This window comes from Episyrphus balteatus, chromosome 4 (genome assembly GCF_945859705.1).
Source record: "Episyrphus balteatus chromosome 4, idEpiBalt1.1, whole genome shotgun sequence".
In the NCBI taxonomy this organism is placed as follows: domain Eukaryota; kingdom Metazoa; phylum Arthropoda; class Insecta; order Diptera; family Syrphidae; genus Episyrphus; species Episyrphus balteatus.
In genome coordinates this window covers 21,187,254-21,211,123 of record NC_079137.1, presented here as the reverse complement: position 1 = coordinate 21,211,123, position 23,870 = coordinate 21,187,254, and the positions used below count along the sequence as shown (strand labels likewise).

The 23,870-nt window shown below is 32.0% G+C and overlaps 1 protein-coding gene across 50 annotated transcripts in view; it reads left to right on the top strand.

Moving 5' to 3' along the window:
- The window catches only part of LOC129918435 (sodium channel protein para), a 559,170-nt gene that overhangs the window by 255,540 nt on the left and 279,760 nt on the right, over window positions 1-23,870 (top strand). The window lies entirely within an intron of this gene.

Sequence of the window (23,870 nt, the reverse complement as noted above, 5' to 3'; positions counted from 1 at the left end):
TTATCTCTATTCACATCTCTAATGGATTCTTGTTGTAAAATGCTTTGATTTCAAAGGAGCCTTTATTCGCCAAGTTCAAAATTAAAAGAGTCAAATCATTTTAAGTAGTGAGTGAAATGTTCAAGAAGCCTGTTTGGCTATAAATAGCCGGCTCTGGCAACGCTGGCTGCCTCGCATATTACCTGAAAAAAATACGAGGAGTTTTCTGAACGTCAATATTCAACAACTTTCCGCACGGAACTCATAATAGGGTAAAAGTAAAATTCAATTAGTGGCAGTAGATCTACTGCAATTACAGCAAAGTCTCATCCCTGATTGTTCCATGCGGCTTTTTGAACAATATGCACAAAATTGGTGGTGAGTGGCACTTCAATTTTCGCTAGACTTTAATAGTCAGAGTAACGGGAGAGTTTTCAGAGGAAAGATCAAAGCATTCCATTATTTTAATTCCATTTGATGGTATTCCCCTGACTATACAAAAAACAATCAGGTCAGGTATTTTCCAAGTTTCTTCCGGCCAATAAGTTATTTTCCCAGTAGAATGGAAGTAACAATTATTCTCCATACCGGCTTCGTATATCGTTGAAAAATTCACTGCCCAGAGAGAGCATTCTACTTCTAGCAAGGGCAGGACATTGGCATAGGAAGTGGAATACCGTTTCTTTTTCCTGCTGATTCAAACAACTGCGACAAAAGGTGTTGTAAGGAATACCTAGCTTTGCTGCATGTTCTCCTATCGGCCAATGTCCCGTACATACCGCAACGATCCTGCTGATTTCTTTTCTGGGTCTAGAGATTAGGTCATATGTTTTGGATTTATTATAGATGGGCCAGATTTTTCTGGATTATGACGCAGCTAGTCAAGTTGTGCCACCTATTGTTGGCTTTTGTTAGGTATTTTAAGAAGATATCGCCCTTCATGACTCCCATGGGGATGTTAACTATTTCTGCTAGAGACTCATGAAGGGCCGATCCTTGCCTGGCCAGTTCATCCGCCTTTTCATTGCCTTCAAAACCACTGTGACCTGGGATCCAGATGAGAGTGATTGTGAGGCTTCCACTCAGCAATGAGAGTTCCTCTCTGCACTGCTGAACTAATTTGGAGGATGTCGTGACCGAAGCAATTGCTTTTATAGCTGCCTGACTATCTGTTAGTATAGCTATGCTTTGGTTTCGATTTGGATATAGGCTAAGTAATTTGCAAGCTTCTTTAATTGCCAGCAATTCCGCTTGGAATACACTGGCAAAGTTTGGTAGTCGAAAGGATTTTGAGATATTGAGGGATTCATAGTAGACACCCGCACCGACCCCACAATCCATTTTTGAGCCATCAGTGAAAATGCAGGTGTCGAAGTCTCTCGTCACAATGCCCTCTTCCTAGTCTGATCTAGACGGGAAGCTGACCTTGCAATTCATTACAGTATTCAAAATAGGAGTGCAGTAGTCCGTGGGTGTCAGAAGCATATCCGATGGTATTAAATTTGCTGTGTCACTGTGACCAAAAGGTTTTGCCTTCCAACAACCTGTTTCTTTTAGCCTTAAAACGCTACAAGAAACCTGGTATTTTATATGAAAGTCTATGGGTAAAAGGTGCAAGAGAACGTTTAGAGCCTCAGTAGGGCACGACCGGAGGGCTCCCGTCGTCCCTACGCTTGCTGTTCTTTGGATTTTCTTAAGTTTGTTGATGTTATATGCTTTATTTAGTGCAGGCCACCAAACAATGGCGGCGTAAGCACAAAAGTCTAAAATACACCAAAATATTTGGTGTATTTTTTGCACTTTCGTGATATACATTTTTAATATAAAAAATACACCATTTGCTCGTATATAATAAATTCCTCCGGTGGTTAAAAAAATATATCGATTTTTGGTGTTTAAATGGCGCTAGTATATTAAATGATCCGGTTTTTGGTGAAAATTATCCCTTTGGAATTGAAAAATACACAATAAATCTATGGATAAAATACACCATTTAAATTATTCTGATTTAAAATTTGAGCCAAAGTTTATTTTTAACCTCAAACAGTTTGATGAAATCTAATTCACACCATTTCTTATGAAATAAATGAAAATGAATTTTTATTCACTTTCATAATATTGCCATAAGAAACTAATGGTTTAATATGAATTTGTTTGCCAAATTTTAAAACGAAACACATTCTGTCTACTAATTTTAGATACTACCCCCTCTAAAAATCGAGCGCCTCAAAAATGTCAGTGAATTAATGATCTTTTTTTTCGTTTTAAAAATTAGTTTTTCAAAAATTATAATTTTTTTATATTTTATATTTTGTTTTGCTGAATTATAATATTATTATTTTGTGGTTGTATTTCTTCCCTTATAATTCAAATAAAAACGCCATTTTTTATTTTAAATTTGCCAATATATTTCGAGGTTCATACCTCATCTTCAGGGCTAAAAATATTTATTTAATAAGCGTTTTTAATATATAATTATATAAACACATACAATAAAAATAATTTACCTATTATAAAAACTATTTAGTTATAATATACAAATTATTTCTTCGGCTACAACATTAATGTTTTATGATTATGATTATGATTGTGATTGATTTTATTTTATTTTTAATTTTTTATTTTTGATTTTTAAAATTTAAGAATCAAATCTATCAAAAATTACTGAGTAAAAAATAAAGTGATTATTTAACAAATTAATATTAATCTAAATTTAAGAGCTAACTATTAAATTATGATAAGTATTGCTGTAGTCTTTTTTGTCTGTTTTGAAATTACAAACAATTTCTTCATGTTTAATAATTTGATTGACTTCATGCACTTGTAATTTAAATTTTTGTTTTTCAGATTTTAAAATTTTAGTTTCATCAAATTTAAATGAATGGCCATTTTGTTTTGTATGCGAGCGGCAATATTTTTGTTTGATGAACCTTCGAGGACTTTTCTGCATTCATTTTTATGTTGATTTATACGAGAACCCAATTTCTGTATTGTTTCACCAATATATATTTTTGGGCAATCATTGCATGGAATAGAATAAACTACTCCACTTTTATTAGTTTTCTCAATTTTTGATTTAGTATTTGCGAAAAAAATGAGATACTTTGTGATTTGGTCTCATAGCAGTTTTTATTTCAGGTACAAAGTATTCGCACTTTTTTGCTAAGGATTCACTCAATCCCGGAATATATGCTATAGATGAATAGATTTTTGGATCACGATTTTCTGTTTCATCTTGTGTTTCAGATAGGAATTGGTAGCTTCTTCTATCATCGTTATTAGGTGATCTAGTTCGCTTTTTAAAATTCTCATTTTTAACACATTTAATTAACTTCTTTATCACTTGAACAGGATAGTTATTTTTAATCAAAATGTGATTTATTCTTTCTATGTTATTTTCCATATAAATCTTATGGCTGAATGAAAACACTTTTCTAATGAAACTTTTTACAGTGTTATATTTCATATTAATTGGGTGAGCTGAATAATAGTTAATTAATCTATTCGATGCTATTGGCTTATGAAACCAGTTTGTAATAATACTACCATCTTCATTTCTTTTAATTGTTAAATCCAGGTAGTTAATTTCATTAGTTACAAAATCTTCTGTTTCGTAGGTAAAAAGAATATTGCTATCAAATGATTCTAAAGCATTTTTGATCATATGAATTTTGTTTTTTGGGACAGCAGTCAAATGATCATCAAAATATGCCATCCAAAATTGTGGAACAAAATCTATTTTTTTAAATGCTTCCTGAATTGTTTCATCTAAAACCCATTCAACTAAAATTGGAGCTAAAGATGATTCCATAAATAAACCAGTTTTCATTCTTATAATTTTATCTTTAAAATTAAAGTAGTTGCAATCCATCAAACAAAACTTCAATAAATTCATAAAAGTGGTTTTTGGAATTTTGGTATAAGGTTTTATACGTATATCAAAATACTTTTCAACAATTTTAAGTGCTAATTGCGTTGAGACATTGTTAAAACAATTACAAACGTCAAATGATACTAAAATGTGTTCTGGTAGAATCCGAGTCTTGATTAATGTCTTGATGACATTTTTTGAATTTTTGACTGTAAATTTTGACCTGAATGATTGTTTTAGTATATCAGCTAAAAATTTTGATAATTTGTAACATGGAGAATTTATTGTTGAAATTATTGGTCGAACAGGAGGGATTTCTTTATGGAATTTATATTGTCCAAAAGCTCTAGGGGATGTTGCTATATACGTTTTTAGATTTTTTGATTGTTGTTCAGTGATAAAATGTTTTGTTTTATTAAAAAGTGTACTTATTAATCTATTATTTTTAGCTTGTAAAGAAGTTGTTGGATCCGATGGTAAAATTTGATATAATTCCGGGTTGTTGAACAAAGTTTCTAGTTTATGGTCAAAATCTGATCGCTTAGCAATAATAGTTACGTTACCTTTATCACTTGAGGAAACAAAAATATCCTCAAGTGATAAAGGTAACGTAACTATTATTGCTAAGCGATCAGATTTTGACCATAAACTAGAAACTTTGTTCAACAACCCGGAATTATTTCAAATTTTACCATCGGATCCAACAACTTCTTTACAAGCTAAAAATAATAGATTAATAAGTACACTTTTTAATAAAACAAAACATTTTATCACTGAACAACAATCAAAAAATCTAAAAACGTATATAGCAACATCCCCTAGAGCTTTTGGACAATATAAATTCCATAAAAAAAAACCTTCCTGTTCGACCAATAATTTCAACAATAAATTCTCCATGTTACAAATTATCAAAATTTTTAGCTGATATACTAAAACAATCATTCCGGTCAAAATTTACAGTCAAAAATTCAAAAAATGTCGTCAAGACATTAATCAAGACTCGGATTCTACCAGAACACATTTTAGTCAATTCAATTCAATTTCAATTTAGTTTATTGAACTTGTTATTTACAATTGACTTAAAATTAACTTATTTCTAAGATACATTGGTTGATATAAAATTTTGTTGGCACAGAAGGGGCCTAACCTTATACAATGACTAAGTTATAAAATATAAATAAATATTATACATGGATAAACTTAATTTAAAAAGTCTGCTGACTAGGTTGTCCTCGGGGTGTTCAGACCCGGATGTCCAGTTGAGGGGTTGGTTGAGTTGGGTTGGTTAGATTGGCGTTTAGCCACGATAGTGTGCCGACTGGGTGTCGGCGTAAAAGTTAACTGCTTCTTCGTTGTCCATTGAAATTATGTGCTCAAAGCGCAAAGGTACCTAGGTTCCGGATGTCGTTGTTGGGCTATCATTCTTCTCATCAGCTGATTGGGGTGGTTGGCGATATTTCCTACAAGTATCTTCGCCGATCGCAGTAGATACTTGTCCAGTGGTATGATTTTTGCTTCCTCGTAGAGTCGCTTGTTGCTGTAGTATTTTTGTCGCTGTCGATCGAAGTAAAGTCCGGTGCACATCCTCAGTATTTTTCTCTCGAACATTTGTAGTTCCTTCATGGCTGTCTTGGAGATGGTATACCATACCGGAAAGCTGTAGGCAATGACAGGTCGCAGAAGCTGCTTGTAGATCAAGAGTTTCGTTGGTTGACTCAATCCTGTTCTTTTTTTCATCAGAGGGTGAAGGCGATGGAAGGCAAAGTTGGCTTTTTTGAGGACCAAACGGGAGTGATTGTTGAATCTGAGGAGCTCGTTAAAGTTGATTCCTAAGTACTTGGCGCTGCGTTTGGCTGGCAATCTAGTTCCATCTGGAAGTGTCAATGTGATGCTTCTGCAGCTTCCAGCCGATCGACTGCCTCTTCCTCCTGATCGTCTAAGGCACAATAATTCCGACTTGGATGAGTTGATCCGGATACCCCATTTACTGTAGAACTCATACAGTTTCCGAATGTGAGCTTCGACTTTCCTGGCAGCTATGTTTGGCGAGATGGACTTGCAGTATATGAGTGAATCGTCCGCGTAAAGCAGGTTTTCGCACTCACTTGCAGGCGGTTGGTCTGATGTCAGGATGCTGTATAGAAAGGGGCCAAGTTTGGATCCTTGAGCAACTCCAGCTCGAATGACTTTCATTATTGATTTCCGATCCTCCACTTGCACAAAAAAGTTTCTGGAAGAGAGAAAAGAAAAAATAATTTTAATTAGTGCCAAAGGAAAGCTTATTAAATGAAGTTTATGGATAAGGGCATCTATCCATACGCTGTCAAATGCTTTCTCGACATCCAGAAAGCATGCGACGGTAACTTGATTGTTGTTTAAAGCTGAGGTGATGTCTTGGTGGAACTTCATGAGCGGATGCAGTGTGGAGTGCTTCTCCCGAAAACCGAACTGCATGTCTGGGATGCTGTTGTTATCGCTGCAAAACTTCTTCAGCTTCCTGAGTGTCAGCTCTTCCAAGAGCTTACTAAGATTGTTGAGAAGAGAGATTGGTCTGTAATTGGAGATGATGTTCCTAGCACCTTTCTTAGGAATCGCCACAATTCTTGCAGTTTTCCATTTCTGTGGGAAGTAGCAGTTGTTTATGCAGTTGTTGAGAATGATAGCCAAGAAGATTATCACTGTTTGGGGGAGCCTCTTTATGATGAAGTTGGAGATGCCATCCGGTCCAGCTGATTTTTTCGGTTTGGATAGGTTAATTATTTCGGCAATCTCTTCTCGGGTAGTCAGGTTTGGGCTGTCAGTAGGATCACTTGTAGAATTGGTGTCGCTGAATGTCACTTTATCCGGGTTAGGTAGCAGAGTCCTTTGGATGGATGCCTCGACTTCCTCTATAAAGTCTGTGTCTGCGGAAGGGTTCGGTGAGAAGTTACCTTCAAAGCGGGCTGCAAATGCTTCTGCTTTTTCCTGAGATGTTGTTGCTTCTCCATTGTTGGTGTTAATGACTTCCGGCATTGGTGACTTCTGTCCAACAATTCGGTTGATGTTCTTGAAGGCATCAAGCCCTGGCTTTATTGACTGCAGTCTCTTCTGTGTGTTGTTATAGTGCTGAATGGAGTTACGGAGCATGATGTAAGTGCACTGTAGCTCACTCCACACTGTCCGGTAGTTGGGGTTTGATGTATTCAGGTCCCGTTGGTGAATCCTTTGGAGGCATTTCCTTAACCGTTGTCTGTGGGCGTATAAGTTTTCCACCTGTTCTGGGAGATGTTGGTAGCGGTCCTTTGATGTCTTCGGATGTTTTTGGTTGTCCACTGCGCTTGTGATTGCCATTTCTAGGGAGTCAATAGCAGCATCAATTTCAGTATTCTCAAGGTTCTTATTGTGTGGAGGGAGCGTGACGGTTTGTTCGACGTCTCTCTGCAGCCGGTCTACGTCAAGACTTCTGTAGTTGATGAAGTACGCCGATGGTTGTGCTGCTAGGGAGATGGGTTGGTGAAGCTGGATAATAAGCTGAACAGCTTCATGGTCCGAGTCGCTGGGTACTGTTGAACAGTTGAAGTTGCTGTAGGCTGGTTCGATGTGGATGAGGTTTGATGTTGCGAGAAAGAAGTCCAGCGATATAATAGATTAATAAGTACACTTTTTAATAAAACAAAACATTTTATCACTGAACAACAATCAAAAAATCTAAAAACGTATATAGCAACATCCCCTAGAGCTTTTGGACAATATAAATTCCATAAAAAAAAACCTTCCTGTTCGACCAATAATTTCAACAATAAATTCTCCATGTTACAAATTATCAAAATTTTTAGCTGATATACTAAAACAATCATTCAGGTCAAAATTTACAGTCAAAAATTCAAAAAATGTCGTCAAGACATTAATCAAGACTCGGATTCTACCAGAACACATTTTAGTATCATTTGACGTTTGTAATTGTTTTAACAATGTCTCAACGCAATTAGCACTTAAAATTGTTGAAAAGTATTTTGATATACGTATAAAACCTAATACCAAAATTCCAAAAACCACTTTTATGAATTTATTGAAGTTTTGTTTGATGGATTGCAACTACTTTAATTTTAAAGATAAAATTATAAGAATGAAAACTGGTTTATTTATGGGATCATCTTTAGCTCCAATTTTAGTTGAATGGGTTTTAGATGAAACAATTCAGGAAGCATTTAAAAAAAATAGATTTTGTTCCACAATTTTGGATGGCATATGTTGATGATCATTTGACTGCTGTCCCAAAAAAACAAAATTCATATGATCAAAAATGCTTTAGAATCATTTGATAGCAATATTCTTTTTACCTACGAAACAGAAGATTTTGTAACTAATGAAATTAACTACCTGGATTTAACAATTAAAAGAAATGAAGATGGTAGTATTATTACAAACTGGTTTCATAAGCCAATAGCATCGAATAGATTAATTAACTATTATTCAGCTCACCCAATTAATATGAAATATAACACTGTAAAAAGTTTCATTAGAAAAGTGTTTTCATTCAGCCATAAGATTTATATGGAAAATAACATAGAAAGAATAAATCACATTTTGATTAAAAATAACTATCCTGTTCAAGTGATAAAGAAGTTAATTAAATGTGTTCAAAATGAGAATTTTAAAAAGCGAACTAGATCACCTAATAACGATGATAGAAGAAGCTACCAATTCCTATCTGAAACAAAAGATGAAACAGAAAATCGTGATCCAAAAATCTATTCATCTATAGCATATATTCCGGGATTGAGTGAATCCTTAGCAAAAAAGTGCGAATACTTTGTACCTGAAATAAAAACTGCTATGAGACCAAATCACAAAGTATCTCATTTTTTTCGCAAATACTAAATCAAAAATTGAGAAAACTAATAAAAGTGGAGTAGTTTATTCTATTCCATGCAATGATTGCCCAAAAATATATATTGGTGAAACAATACAGAAATTGGGTTCTCGTATAAATCAACATAAAAATGAATGCAGAAAAGTCCTCGAAGGTTCATCAAACAAAAATATTGCCGCTCTAGCTGAGCATACAAAACAAAATGGCCATTCATTTAAATTTGATGAAACTAAAATTTTAAAATCTGAAAAACAAAAATTTAAATTACAAGTGCATGAAGTCAATCAAATTATTAAACATGAAGAAATTGTTTGTAATTTCAAAACAGACAAAAAAGACTACAGCAATACTTATCATAATTTAATAGTTAGCTCTTAAATTTAGATTAATATTAATTTGTTAAATAATCACTTTATTTTTTACTCAGTAATTTTTGCTAGATTTGATTCTTAAATTTTAAAAATCAAAAATAAAAAATAAAAAATAAAATAAAATAAAATTAATCACAATCATAATCATAAAACATTAATGTTGTAGCCGAAGAAATAATTTGTATATTATAACTAAATAGTTTTTATAATAGGTAAATTATTTTTATTGTATATGTTTATATAATTATATATTAAAAACGCTTATTAAATAAATATTTTTAGCCCTGAAGATGAGGTATGAACCTCGAAATATATTGGCAAATTTAAAATAAAAAATGGCGTTTTTATTTGAATTATAAGGGAAGAAATACAACCACAAAATAATAATTTTTTTGTTGTTTTTACATTTTTTAGAAGAGTTCTTTTATAATATAATATACCGAATCGAAAAAACCACGAATGCGGGATAATTAGGTCGATAAATATACTATTATAGTAAAATTATTAATCGCTGTCTTCTTTTTTTAAATGGCGGCCATTGAAAAATATGTCGTCTCCCACTTTTGCATTCTGGTGAATTTTATGTCCACAGGGTGTACTTCCTACACCAAAGAGAGTGTACAAAATATACCGTTGGTTGATTTTAGAATCAAATAATTTTATGCACCATTAATGGTATATTATAAAAACAACTAAATATAGGTGTATTTTTTACAGAAAAGACAGTGGTATAATTTTTATACCAATAATTTTGAGAAATACACCTAATACAGTCAAATAAGGAGAAAAAAGGGTAAATCTCGGAATGAATGTTAGTAGAAATTTTTTTTGCTCAATATCTTCCTTTTGCCATTCTATAACATATCTCAAAAGTCTAGAAAAATCTCATGTCCGCTTGTCGCGATTTCAAGGTCAAATCGCGAAATGGAGATTTTCAAAATTAGCAAAAATAGGCTATGGTATTATATACACATATGATACATGATTTCAAGGTATTTTTTAATGCCGATTCCAAAATATCTAAAATCAAAACAATCTGAAGTCTCTGGAAAAAGTTATACCTGTTTTTCATCTGTCAACCCATATTATTATAACAGTTGCTAACTTACTACCGAAAAACCTTTAAAAATTATGGTAGGATAACCAAATTTTGTATGAAGGTTTAAATATCCATTATCATTAAGAATCAAAACAATGCAATGCAAAAAACATTCACATCTATGGCAAAATGGTAATTTTTGAGAAAAGGGGAAATTTTGGGATATGCACTAAAAACATCCTGGTACAATCTTGGAATAAGTGCTAATAGGCTAATTTTTGAAGTTATACTTCTTATGGGACGGTGGGTATGAAAATTTATTTTTTTGACAAGAATGTCAAAGGGATTATGACGCGATCTACAATTGGGCACCATGGCTGTCGTTTCACCTTTAGAGTTGGCAGTACTTTAGTATTTAAAAATGCAGTACGCCGCAGACGGAAAAAAACACACAACACGTGGCAAGTTACATTTTCATGTCGCAAGTTGCGTGTGGCATGACACATGGTGCAAGTGCATGTTTCATTCAGTATGAAACATGTGGAAGTGTATGTGGCATGTTGCAAGTTGCAAGTAGCATGTGGCAAGTTGCATCTGGTAATTTCCATGTGACAAGTTACGTGTTGCTACTACTAGTGGTCGAGCACACACAATTCTCATAAAATAACCATATCGCACATAATGTGCAATTCGTTTACTTTCGGTAAGCATAAGCCGTACGTTCTGAACCGTACCGAATGTAAAAAACGAAGTGTGGATTAATTATTATAATAATAAAAATTAAAAATATCAAATGAAATTCATTTACACATACTGAGTGAGAAGTATAACTTCAGTCGCGTGTACATGAGTACACACACTCTTTTTTTTTTTTGTTTCTATGTTTGTTTGGATATTCTATAACTTATATGTCAAAAATCTACAAAAATCTCATGTCCGCAAGTCCTAATTTTCCAGGTTAAACTAAAGTTAGGTGAAGATTTACAAAAATAATAAGAAAATTTTAGATTCTTATATGTATACCAACATAACCCATATGATTTCAAGGTATTTTTTAACGCCGATTCCAATAAAACCCATAACCAAATCAATCTGACAATCCCTGAAAAGCAGTGCACCTCATTCATGTTGATCTAACACAAATATCTGAAGCGTAGTTTTTCAATTTTTTAAAATCTACATCTTATCTTCAAGCCAGGAAAATTAGGACTTGCGGACATGAAATTTTTTTAGATTTTTGACATAAGTTATAGAATATCCAACCAAACATAGAAACAAAAAATTAGCCTATTAGCACTTATTCCTAAGATGAACAAGAATCTTCTTTAGTGCATATCCTAAAATTTGCCCCTCCATCAAAAAATACCATTATTTCGTAGGTATATATATTTTTTGTAATGGATTGTTTTGATTTTTAATAATGATAGATTCTAAAATCTTCATGCAAAATTTGGTTCATCTACCATAACTTTTAAGGGTTTTTCGGCAGTAAGTTTGCAACTGTTATAATAATATGAGTTGACAGATGAAAAACAGGTATAACTTTTTCCAGAGACGTCAGATTGTCTTTATTTTAGATTTTTTGGAATCAGCATTAAAAAATACCTTCAAATCATGTATCATATGTGTATATAATACCATAGCCTATTTTTGCTAATTTTGAAAATCTCCATTTCGCGATTTGACCTTGAAATCGCGACAAGCGGACATGAGATTTTTCTAGACTTTTGAGATATGTTATAGAATTGCAAAAGGAAGATATTGAGCAAAAAAAAATTCTACTAACATTCATTCCGAGGTTAAACCCTTATTTGACTGGATTAACCATATTTTTTCAATTTCCTCAATTTTACACCAAAATTAATGAATTTACACCAATTTCTACACCAGTGTGCTACTTGAGTATACCTACAATAACGTATTATACCTTTTAGTGGAGTAACTAAAGCTCAAAAATTGGCAATATTAGGGAACCCGGCCGAACAGCTTAGATTTTGATGATCTTTTTTTTCAAACGTCGGTAATTAAAAATACTTTAAAGTCTATAGATTAAAAATTGCCGGTGTTGCCGTTTTGATTTTTTAAATTTAATTGAAGATTTTTGTGAACAAAAACAAATTTTTTTCAAAAAATTAATAAATTTTCATAAATTAATTGATGCTTAAAGATTGTCTAGGAAATTCAAGGAAAAAAATATATGGGAGTGAGGGACAATCTTCCATAGTTCAAGCGATAGATGCAATTTTCTTATTAATTGACTTCAAACACAAAAAAAAATATTTGAACACAACGGCAACACCTACAATATTCAAATATGCATTTTTTAAAAGCTAGAAGATTAATCATATATGTAAAATTAAAATTAAGTTCATTGAATGAACGGCTTTTGAAAGAATGGTAATTGAACTCAGATTTTTGAAAAAAAAATTATTGAAAAAATTTTAACATGTCGTTTTTTAAACTTGGTCGTAATATAAAATGTATTTATTTTCAAATTTTTTTGGCCGCATTTATTATGATTTCAAATTATAAAAGGAAATGTCAATATGTATTACGGTTTATGAAAAAAATCAAAAAGTATTTCATTTTCAAAGAACTTTTTTTAATAAAAGTTTTGAAAAAAATGTAACTTATTTTTTTTTAAAAGTTCAACATCTAAACATATAATTATTTTTTATTCATTTAATAACCCTTACTGTTGAAAGCAAAAATTTAAAGTTCCTATTTACCACAGTCTTTGAGAAAATTAATTATTTCAATGCAAAAATTCAGTTTTAATAAAAAAAAAGCATTGAAATTGAAGTAATTTTTCATTTTTTTTTTCAAAAGTATGATATATTTTACCTTTTTTGCTTCGAAATTCAACTGATAATATTTATGGCCAAAATTTTTTTTTAAATAAATTCATATTTTATTAGAAAAAGTTTGGAAAAAAGTCATTTTATATTTTTCTAATAACATTTTTTTTTAATTCTGAGTTTGAGGACCATTTTTTCAAAAAGTCTTGATTAAATTTAGTGAATTTAAATTTAAGAGATAAGAATGAGCTTCTGGCTTTTTAAAAATGTATTTTAAAATATTGTAGGTGTTGCCGTTGTTTTCAAAATATTTTTTTTTTTGTGTTTGAGGTCAGAATGTTAGAAAATTGCATTTATCGCTTAAACGATGGAAGATTGTCCCTTACTGCCTTTTATATATTTTTCTTAAATTACCTAGAGAATCTTTTGCTATCATTTGTTTTATGAAATTTAAGCAAAAAAAATGGTTTTGTTAAAAAAAAATGTAATTTGAATTTTAAAAAAACAATACGGCAACACCGGCAATTTTTAAAATATAGACTTTAAAGTATTTTTAATTACATACGTTTGAAAATAAAATCGTCAAAATCAGAGCTGTTTGGCCAGGTTCCCTAATAATTTGCTTTAGTTACTCTACTATTTTTGTAAAGCCAAAAACCTAGTCTTGCAAAATTTTGAAAAATAAAATGGAAAAATAAATTTCAAACTAATTTTTTTCAAAATTGTGTGTAGTTCTAGTGACACATTATTGGATTTACCCTGAATTAATAAACTTTTTCCATTGCTAACACCATTGCCTTCAGGCCCTTACAGCTAGAATCCTTGGGCGGCGCACATAGGGGTATTTGCCAGTTTTACGCGGACAAAATTTTTTTCGGTTTTTCTTCAACGACAAGGTAATTAATACTGGAATTATGTATTTTAACTGTTAATTTCAATGAAAACATTTTTCTTCCAAAACCTATTTTTGATCAAACAAAAAGTCTCAAGCATGGACTCAAATGGTTCGTTAAAACGCTTAAAAATGGAGTTTTACTAATGGTATCGCCAACATAAAGGTCCTAAAATTTAGGAAAAATTATGAGGGATCAGGTTTTGTAATTCAAGAAATTGAATCTTAAAAAAAAAACTTAAAATATGGATGCATGAAACAAAGTAAGCATTTTAAAACCTAAAAAGTTTAAAGGGGGCAAATGTGTCGAAGTTGCACTTAGTTGCAATTTTTTTTACAGATTCAATTTGATACGAGTTTAACCTTTAGAAAACATTAAATTATCACGCAACAATGTGAAATAGTATAACTTTTCTCCTTACCAACACAGAAAGACAATATTTTTCCGTTTAATTTATATTAAGAGTCAACATATTACTATTTTATTTTTAAAGTAATATAACATTTAGATACAGCATCTAGTAGAAAGCTTCGTATCTCTTTATCAATATTGCATAAAAACTTTTTCCTATAGCCACTTAAAAAAAAGTACTTAATTAAGCACTGTCGCTAAACTATAATAAAATTTTATTTTATTTTTGGGTTGAAAACTCTGCACTCTAGAGTGCTGCTGTTAGTCACCTGGAGCGGAAATCAATTTTAAAACTATAAGACAATGCTAAGTAAGTTATCTAATTTTAGTAGGAAGTTGAATTTTTACTTTTGGATCAGTTTAAAATTTCGTGTTTTGTCCGCCTAAATTGACTAAATACCCCTATGTGCGGCGGGCGCCCCAGAAATAGTAAAAAAAATTCTAAGGACAGTTTTCAGGTGTTATCAATGAAAAAAGTTGATCAATTCAGGTCTAATCCAAAACTGTGTCACTTTGTTGTATCCTCATTTAAATCTGATTAGACGAATGGTTAATGTTTCATAAATTAATTTATCAACAAGTCCAACCACGTAAAAACAAAAAAAAGAGGTTTCTTAGAAAAAAGTGTTTTGGTTTTTTGTTAATTTCTCGAAAATGACAAGATATTTTTGGATTCAGTTTTATGTTTTTCTTTTAAAAACAAATAAGAGCGAATTTTGAAAACTAAATCAGTACTTGACTATGTACATAAAATAAAAAAAAAAAATAGTTTGTTTGTTTCGATTTTTTTTCAAAATTTTGATTTTGAAAATTATTTTTCAAAAACTATGCATAAAATGGCTTAATAATTAATTTAAAAGGTATAACACGTTATTGTAGGTAAATAAAGTCAATTTTTTTTTATTTGCCCCTCCCGGCTTAACGAGCTTTTTTTTAATAAATTGATGCTTTTTTAAAAGTTGAAACAACTTTGATTTAAAGATTAATAACGGTAAACTGCTTTAAACTAACGATGTTCTACTTTGATTTTAAAATTTTCGTCTTCAACGCAAAATCATTCCGAAAAATAGTTGAATCAACGTGGTTTTCGTTGATTTTAAGCTGTTTTTTCCTTCAGTGTTGGTATTGAAATTTGATTCTTTTTTAACATGGGTTTCTGATATCAGACAAATGTCAATATATTATTCCCACATAACCATTTCTAATTCTCCAAATCCTTGCCATAATCTGTTGGCGTTCCACGTAATAGTTTTGAGCCTTTCCATCATTTATTTTGTTCTATAGTGTTGGACAGAATAAAATCTTCGAGCTTAGTTAGCCTATCTGAGATAAATTTATAAAGTTTGAACTTATCCTCAAATTTGGACAAAATTATAACAGTGAGAAAATGCTTGAGGTTCAGTATTACTTTTTATTACGGGTGTAGTCGCCAATTCGGCTATGAGTTTCCACTACGTTTCCTTGGAGATGTCTTTGATTTGACTTGATTTGGCGTTTGATTTGATTTTCATTGCCAGTGCTAGTGTATTTACCCTTTTATGAGTCTTAGAAATTGGGTTTTGCTATTTTTCTATTTGCTTTGTTGGTTTTGTTTGTGCATGTGTTTTTTCTCGGATTTTTTGTAGCTCTTTAGCAGGGTTAAAACCTTGCTCCACTTTTGAAGGAAAAAAATAATCTACTCCAACGCTCCGATTTTTAGGGATTTACTCCACTTTTTCTACACAGAAAAATTGTTTCCTGAACTAACTTTGCTAACCAGATTGGAATGTTTTAAATCGAAATTTTATTTATTTTAGAATTGCAAACACTTTTTTGAACCACCACTTGCATTAATGAGGCTAATAAAACAATATAAATTGGTCCAAGGTGAATTTATCACAAAATAGTTCTTTTTTATGAATTGAATTGACTTCAATTTAAGATTTAATTATTTTTATTAAAAAAAAGTTCCTAAAAGGTAAAGATTTTTTTTTGTTTCAAATCTACTCCGGAAATTTTGCATTTGCTCCACTTTTTTTTCAAATTTGCTCCAAAATTTCATGACCGAGGTTCGAACCCTGCTCTTTAGCACATTCAGCCTATATCTATCTATACTTGCCAGGTGACTTCCGTTGCAATTAATGCACGTCGCTGGACTTTTGCTATTTCCGGTGCAGTCTGTGGTCAAATATTTTCCCTCGCATTTCACATACCTATGTTCTTTGACAGCGTTTACACTGAGGAACTTGTTTTGTATGTGGAGGTTCGATCTTAACTTCGAGATTAACGTTAAGTATTGCTGTAGTTTTGAGGATTTCCTCTAGTCTTACTGATTTCTCGAACGTGAGTTATTTGTTAATGCACTCCGCAACCCTGTCAGCATTAGCGGTGGCCGTATTTTAATAGTTTTTTTCTTTCTAATTTGTATCTTCTCGTACATTTGCTTTTATCGTTTCTGAAAACGAGGCACCTTCTGGCGAGAAGAAAGCTTTTCGTATGAAATCGGAGAATTTTCCGCTTCAACCGACGACGGATACCTCGCTACGGCCAAATAAAAAGAAAAGTTCAAGTTCGAAAAAAAAATTAATACATTTTTGGGAGTTTATTGAGGTCTTTTGGTTTTGTTCTCACTTTTGAATTGGAGTTTTCAGTTTATAAAGTTGAATGCGGATCCTGATAAAGCATTTCTTTTACAAAGTTAAAAAATATTTTCTTTAGGTGTAACTCACGAGTATTGTGTCCCACATATTAGCTAAAAAAAAACTGTTTTATTTTGTATTTTTGTTTGATAAATTAAACTTTTTTGTAATATTTATAATTACGGGCTTTGTTTACTTGTTTTAAATAAAAACATTTATATTCATCTTTTAAAATCGAAGCACGACAGCAACAGCAAAAACAAAAACAAATAATTATCACCCGTGTGCAGAAAGTTTTTAATATGTAATAAGTTTGCCTTTTAATATTTAAACAAAATCTAACAGTGTATACATTTTACTGTCTGACGCAAATAATTTGTTCTTCTTTATTTTGTTCTTCTTGTTATGTTATTTTTATTTTTTGTTTAATATTTTAGACGCAAATTATTAGAAAATTACCTTGTTGCTACTTACAAATTTTACAAAAATTTTGAATAAATATTTTCAAATAATTTTTTTTACATTGAATTTTTACGTAAATAAATAACGGGTATCGAGTATACATGAGCAATAAAATGATTGTTAAATATATAGTTAATATTGTTCAATAATTGCATTTTTAAGCAAACGAAAAATATTAAGAGTTTAATATTAACAATCATTTCTGCTCCACCAGATCAAAGGTAGGTATAGATATAGATATTTTTTAAGATCAATAGAAAATATAAACTCATTTAAAAATTTAAATAAGCAAGAAAAGACTTAAAATACATTTAAACACATATAAATTATTTTTTTGTTTAGTTTATTGTTTGTTTTTTCCATGTTTTTATTTGAGAACAAGTTAATTAGTCAACACAATAGTATACATCATAAAAAACTATTATGTATCAAAACAAGATAACACACTCTGTGAATTCAGTTCTTTTATTTATTTATCGGTAACGCATTTCACTTGAAAGGTAGGAAGTTTAATTTGAGAGCTATAGGAAGTCTTTCTTATACAATTTTACCTAGGGTTAAGGGCTTGGCGATACTAGCAACTTTTGTTTTTTGTCGGGTTCTAATCCAATATTTTTTAAGAATTCGAATCCCAGATCCATTGTGGAATAATCCTATTTTTAGTTGTTTGTAAATATTCGTTGTGACACCTTACCTCTGGCAGCACTGAAAAATATTGTAGTTGTAGCTTACAGACGAGATAGCTTGTAATAATAATCATTTTTTTCCATTCAGACATATGTTCACTTTTCATGGCTTCAACGACTGTTTTTGGGTCTTCATCACTGTCGCTAGCTACCGTATCTTTCAGGTGGATTTTGTATTCTGGCAGATCGTCTTATTGCTTCGTCGGATATTTCGTCAGATATAATTCCTAGCAGATTCTTATACCTATCTGACGAAATATCCGTTCTGACGAATTTTCATTTTCATTCCCCCCTGAATCACATCCTGTAAGAATATCATAATAAGATGTATCATTTGTCTTACCATCCTTTGGAAAAAATTGCTCATGGAAAATTGCATCTCGGCTTGTTATGACTTCTCTTTTCTTGGTATCATAAAAGCGATATGATTTCGAGAGTTTGGAGTATCCGACTTCTACTTCTACTTCCCTTGGCATCGAGTTTCTTTCGCTTTTCTTTAGGAATGTGAATTACTGCTCGACAACCGAAAACTTTTAGATGTTGCAGATTCACTCTTCTTTCACTCCAAACTTCTTCAGGTGTTTTTTCTTTTGTACCTTTGCAAGGTGTTCTGCCTGTCAAATAAACCGCCGTATTTGCAGCTTCAGCCCAAAAACGTTTGTGTAAACCAGAATCGATGAGAAGACAACGAGCTTTTTCGATGATGGTTCTATTCATTCTTTCTGCCAACCCATTTTGCTGTGGAGAATATGGAAAAGTTGTTTGATGTTGAATACCTGCATCTGCTAATATTTTCTTCATCTTAAAATTGCAGTATTCTTTTCCATTGTCGCTTCTTATGGCCTTAATTTTTTTACCAGTTTGATTCTCTACAAAATTTTTGAACTCAAGGAATTTCTCCGCTACCTCAGTTTTGCTTTTAATGAAATTTTTTTTTTTTTTTTTTTTTTTTTTTGACGGGAGGAAATCTTCAAAAGACACTTGGCAGTATTCGACACCAAGTAGTAGTCTTGAGAGATCGACATCAGATTTTTCTTTCTTAACTTTGTAAAATCACTTTGGGGGAAGTTTAAACTTTTAATACTTTCCCATGTTTTTTAGACCATAAGCTCATGAGGCTTGGTTCTTCTTAATCTCCGAACATGGTTTCTGGTATTCAAGACGGACACCATTTCAGAATTGGTATGACATTGCAGTCTCTGATTATGGGATACAGCGTATTTTTTAACAACTTCTGTAACCGTTTCTATTTGTAAGTCACGATGTAGATCGCTATTTCTTATGTAATAAGGTGCATTAACTATTCCACGAAGGACTTTGTTTTGGAATTTTTGGATGATTTCGGTATTTGTTTTCTTTGTACAGCCCCATAATTGGATACCATAGGTCCAAACAGGCTTTAGTACTTGATTATACAGCATTATTTTGTTTTGGGTTGATAAATCAGAGTTGTTACCAAGTAACCAGTCCATTTTTCTATATTTCAAGTTTAGTTCTTCTCTTTTCTTTTTGATGTGCTCTTTCCACTTTAGCTTTGCATCCAAAGTCATTCCAAGGTATTTGGCAGTATCGGCGTAAGGTACAGCTTGATTATTAATGAATATTGGAATATTGTTTATCATTTTATTTGTAAAGTTTATAGATTTTGTTTCATTGAGTTTGATACGCCATTTTTCGGTCCAATCTCTGACTGTGTCGACGGCATATTGCAGCTTTACTGCTCCCCTAGAGACACATTTGTCGGGTACCAAAATTGCGGTATCATCTGCAAAAGTACCCATTATGGTGTGATTCCCAAATGAAAAATGCAAAGACTTTTCTTGAAAAATCATCAATGAAAAGAAGCATGTACTGTGAACCTGCAATTGATTTGTGTTCAATCGGACCACAAGGATCTGTATCTTTAGGTACTAGTTCTAATATTGATTCTGCTATAGTACTAATTGACTTAAATGGCTGGCGTGCCATTTTATTTTTGATACATGCAATGCAATTGATTTTTGAAATATTGCAATCAATATTCTGCACTGCTTTCGGAATCATAACTTTTGTGGTTTCAATACTTGGATGTCCTACACGCTTGTGCCAAAGTTCGAGGTTTGAAGCTGAATTTTTCGTAACATATGCACGCTGCGCTGGTTGGTTGGCCTGTTGAGTCGAAACATATTGTCTTTAACTCGACATCCATTCATGAAAAAAATAACTAAAAGACCATTCTGAACAATTTTCGAGACAGAAAAATCTTTCAGTTTTGTAGAGCAAAACTTTTGAATAAGCCCAATTCTCCTCACAAGACCAGAATCTTCAAAAATTTTCCGGAGAGAATTCCATATTTCCTTAGCACTTTTGCAATGCCTTATATGAGGTTCTACGTATTTTTCACTTTCATCAGAAACAGCCTTCCAAAGCCCCTTTATTTGGGAATAAGCTTCGACAGAAAACTTCCAGTCTTCAAAATTCTCGCTTCCCGAAACTTTTTCTTTAATACAAATTGTCTTATAATTTTGTATTTTTTTCGTGATTAGGCCCATATCCTGATGTATTAAGATTCTGAATAGTAATAACTTAATATAATGATAGATCAAAAGCTCTCTGTTTGGATTCTCTTTTTAAAACTTACAATTTTTTGCCCCATTTAACATTTGAATCACTTCATCTGATGTCAGCTGTTTTTTCCAAAAATATCGCGTTTAATTTCTTGAAGAATTCGACATAATCCTAGAAAATGAGCCACGCCTGCATGTTGCAGATGTCGCACTCGAGAGGCAAATCCGGTCTATTTGGAATGAAGTTAAGAGAAAGCATTTCTCCTCTAGCTCGTAGTGTATAAGTGATATTATTTCTGTACACTGAACCAAATCCTTACGTAAATACAACGAAAAAATTCGTTGAGCCAACGAAAATTTAATTAATTTTCAGCCGATGAAAAATTTAATTAGCTCAACGAAATGGCTTTCATACGTTAATGAAGAACTTCATCAATCAACGAAAACTGTAGTATTTTAATGAAATTTTTCATAAAAATTTTTGATCGAGAGTTAATGAATTTTTACATCACTTTACGAAATTTTTCATCGATTAACGTAAAATTTAATTAACCACGGTAATATTTTTCGTTAGTCAATGTATTTTTTGATTAATTTATGAAAGAACTTTCGTTAGCTAACGAATTTTTTCGTAAATTTAATGAATATTTTTATTAAATTACGAAAAAATATTTGTTAGCTAACGAAACTTTTCGTTGTATTAATTGTATTTTTTTATTGGACTTGTTAAATTATTAATTTAATATAGTCCATACCAAAAATTGGCGTTTCGACCCGGTGGAGCTCCCTTAAGTCAACTGATGAGTCCGACTTATCGTGAGGCACCTTGTCAATACGCAAATATTTTTTATATTCAGCTTAGCTTACATAGATTTTTAAACAAAAACCTAATGTGAACTATATAGAGCAAGATTCAATTTTTAATCATTAAAACAGAAATGCACCCAAGTCTACGTTTTTTTTTTGTAAGGCAACGATTTTTTTCGTTAACTGATGTATTTTTTTATAAGCCAATGTAATATTTCATTAGTATATGAAGAATTTTCATAAGCTTATGAAGATTTTCGTTAGTTAATGTTGAATTTCATAAGTTAATGAATTTTTTCGTTACTTAATTAAAACTTTAATAAAGTAAGGAAAAAATTCTTATTTTTATTCTTTAAAATGAGTATGAAATTTTTCGTTAATTGAATTGGATTTTTTGGCACTAAAAAGGGAGAAAAAGTGTATGAAACGTTTTCATTAATTGATGAAGGTTTTCATATTACGAAAAATTACATATTTTCGTTGAGCCAACGAAAGTTTCGTTGGGCCAACGAAAATGTAGTGTATGAAACGATTTTCGTAATTTTACGAAATTTATTATTTTCAGTGTAGGATTCTTATCATTGAAATAGTTAAGAGGACCAAGGTCAAACTGCCAGTTGCTATAGTATTCCCTATATTGCGATGATCTGGTTGATGAAACTCTGCTGGAATTGTTCATCTACTTTAGTCACCATATAGAGATTATTTTAAAGCTGAATGATCCTCTAAATTGAGTAGCAGTGTTTAATCCAAGGAATTCTAGATTTAAACCAAGCTCTGACAAAGTTCAGTTTGTTTGGGCTTTAGAGTATCAATAAACAGCGGTAGTAGCCCCCTTTCAATATGAAGTATGCAGTTTTGAGTCAATGATGGGAGCCAGAAAACTCGTTTCAAGAAGAACCGAAGCGATTTTTCAACACCTCCATATATTCTTTATTTCAGAAATTCTCAAACTGGTTTAAAATGTCATACTGACTCTGTCTGTCATTGAGAATAAGAAGAAGAAGGTGCGTTGATGTTTTTTTTTTTTTTGTTTCTGTCATACTGTCATCTCATGTGTTATTTTTTTGGTGGTGGAAAATGCAAAATGAACAACGTTTTTTTTGTTTCTTGTGCGAGTTTTTATTGTGAAAAAATTATCTTGTATGCATGGACTACATTTGTCAATATAATATGTACATTCGTTTCTAAGGACAAAATCGTGTTTTTAATTTTTTTAGAGTAACCAAAAATTAACCATCATGTGATGTTTATTTTTCAACAAACAATAACAAATTACATTTGATCACAAACTTGAAATAATAAAAAAAAAACATTAAATTAGTATAAACGTATAGAAAACGTGAGCTATTTAGCTATCGTCCAAACGTCAACGTTTTTGCGTGTACGTTTAGACGATTTTCGTCTTCCGTGAAGGAAACAAAATATAGCGAAAACGTGATCGCCCAAACGATTGACGTTTTCAATTTTACGTGAAGCAACTCTATCGTCCAAACGTTAACGTTTGGCGATAATCGAGATAAGGAATGACCCCCCTCAAGTTTAGCTTCGAGGTTTTTTTTCTACAAAGATTACTTGTTATAGTCACTCCAAGGTACTTAAATTCCTTGACTAGTTTTATCTCCTGCTGGAAGTTTCATTTTTCCTCTCTAGAGTATCTTCCATGCCCCTTTCTGAAAATCGTTATATTTGATTTCTCGAGATTAACTGATAAGTTCCATGTATCACAATATACTTAAATCTTGGCTATCATTTCCTGGAAATGTGAAGGCGATACTGCGAAAAGAATGATGTCATCAGCGTATAATAAGCCCGGTATTGTTGCTTCCGAAATCTGCACTCCTCCTCTGACATGCTCTACCAAATCATCGATGAATAGGGTGAAAAGGAGAGTACTCAAAGCACAGCTTTGTTTAAGTCCCATTGAAGAACTGAAGTTTTCAGCGTTCCTCTATCTATACTATCAAAGGCAGCCTTCAAATAAGGATAGCGTTAAGTATTTTGCTTCGATGAAGATCAAATTCAGCAAATTTTTTAAGTAAAAACACCTGATCTATTGTCGAGTAGCCAGGTCTAAATCCTGCCTGAAGCTCACTAAGTTTTTTCTTATCAGCAACCCATTCTGTTAATCTGAAAAAGAATATACTCGTAAATATCTTAATTCCTGCGTTCAAAAACGATATCCCTCTGTAATTATTTGCGACAGAAAAGTCACCTTTTTTAAATAATGGAAAGATGACAGAAGATAGAAACGTAGAGGGGACGGAAATTGCATCGAAGCATTTCATCAGTGAAGATAAGAAATTAGACGAGGCGTACTTGAAGAACTCGGAAGGTATTCTATCAGTTCCTGCTGATTTGTTGTTTTTCGTTTTATCCAATGCTAATTGCAATTCTTCTTCGGTGAAATATGTGTCCAATGATTCATCCCTGATGAGAGGGATTGCATAGTGGAACTTTGAGGCCCTACATTCCGAAAAAAAGTAATCTTTTAGCACTGTCGCTTTGAGGTTAATCAATAACTGGTTTCGATTCAA